Consider the following 2,150-nt stretch of genomic DNA (forward strand, 5'->3'; position numbering starts at 1 on the left):
ATTCAAAAAAATATTCACGAATAAGAAATGTTCACTAATTTGAACAACGTTCATGAATTTGAAAATTTTTGTGACTTCCATAAATGCCCATGGATCAAAATAATTCATGAAGTTAAAAATGCTTGTGTATTCAAAAAATAAGACAATGAGTTCAAAAAATGTTCACAAATTCCAAAAATGTTTGTCAATTTGAAAAAAAGATGAGGAATTCAAAAAAAATTATGGATTAAAAAATGTTTGTGAATTAAAAAAAATAAGACAATGAATTGACAAAATTTTCACAAATTCCAAAAAGGTTTGTCAATTTGAAAGCCAATCAGGAATTCAAAAGAAATTATGGATTAAAAAATGTTCATGGATTCGAAAGTATTTATGAATTTGAAAAGGATGTTTAGAAATACTCCCTCTCTAAAGAAATATAAGAGCGTTTAGATCACTAAAGTACAAAACAGTTTTTCACAAATTTTATAAAATGTTCGAAAATAAAAAATGTTCAAGAATAAAAAAGGAAAATAAAAAATTTCAAAAAAGAAACTGAAGAAAAACCAAAGAAAAAACACAGAAAGAAAACCGAAAAAGTCGATGAAAGAAAAAACAGAATGGAAAGTTCCGAAATGACCGTGGAACCTTGAAGCAAAGCGAGAGAGCGCTTCCTAATGGGCCGCCCATTTTCCTACGATAGTGGGCGATCGAAGGGTATTGTGATACATATCATCCTGCTAATGTCCAACCATCATTCCCATGGCTTAGAAGTCTTGGCCTACATGAATTGCTAACGGCCAAATGATATTTTCTTTGGTTGTAGTCCATGGGACCAATTGGGAGTCGGAGCAATAGCGTGCTACATGAAAAAAGAAAGGACCTTCTATATGACGCGCACCACGTCAAGCAGACGAGTGTAGCACATGAGCTACTGTCTTGGCCTGTAACCCATGGGACGAACTGCGAGGCGGAGGAATAGCGTGCTAGGGGTAAAAGAAGAGAGGGGGCCCCTCATATGATGTGCACTGCATCCAACAAATGTGCGCCGCACATCAGCTCTCCCGACTGGGCCGGCCCAGCAGCACACAAACCGTCCCCTATCTCTAAATTTGCAGATTACAACTCCTGATACAATCAGTTCAAAGTCTGAAGTATGACTCTTGTTTGTGACATTTAATTCCAGAATGAACATTCAAAGGAACATTAGTATGGGATGCTGCTTTCTATTAGTAACTGTGGCTAACAACCGAAGAAGAAAAATTATGAAAAAGTCGTGCGGGTATAAGGGATCGAACACCATGATAGAATTACACATTTTTCACAATTCAGACGTCATATTCTATTGAAAAAGTAAATATATTTTTGAAATGCGAACATTTTCAAATGTTTGATTTTTTTTAATAAAAACTCAAAAAAAATTGAAAACACAAAAAATTCCATATTGTAAACAATTTTTCAGAAACAGGAAAGTTTTCAAAATTTTGAAAAAAATTTTGAAACTGTAACTTTATTGAAAACATGAAAGAGTGGACAATTTTTAGGATCTATGAGATATTTTTGAAACGGAAACATTTTCTGAAACCGCGAATAAAATTTGACAACACGAATATTTTCTCAAATTTAGGAATATTTTATGAAAAATACAAGCATTTTTTGAAAAATGGAAGAATTTTTGAAACATGGATATTTCTTTCATCTGGAAAAAACTTGATTCGTGATTTTTTTTGAATTTCTGAACATTAATTAAAAATGTGAACAAAATTTGAATTTTCGAATTTTTTCTGCAAATGTGGAATATTTTTGAGAAAAGAACAAATGTTGAAAAACATGAACAAAATGTTTAAACTACCAAGAATTTTGCATTTATGAAAATAAACAGGAAAACAAGAGGATAAATGAATTAAAAAAGGAAACATAAAAAATTACAAGAAACAAAAAAAGTATACCTGAAAGAAATCATATAGAAGAAACCCTTTTTCCGAACGTTCTAGAGGCTTCTTTATTCGTCTACTTTTTTCTATGTTTTTTGTTGGCTTCACGGGCTGTTTTGCATTTCTTTCTTTTCAGTTTCTTTATTTGCTTTTCTTTTCTTTCTTTCTGGGTTTGATCGGTTTTATTCTTTTTCTTTGTTCTTTCATGACTTTTAAATACATGGTCACCACTTTTTA

This window comes from Triticum urartu, chromosome 3 (genome assembly GCF_003073215.2).
Source record: "Triticum urartu cultivar G1812 chromosome 3, Tu2.1, whole genome shotgun sequence".
Lineage (NCBI taxonomy): Eukaryota > Viridiplantae > Streptophyta > Magnoliopsida > Poales > Poaceae > Triticum > Triticum urartu.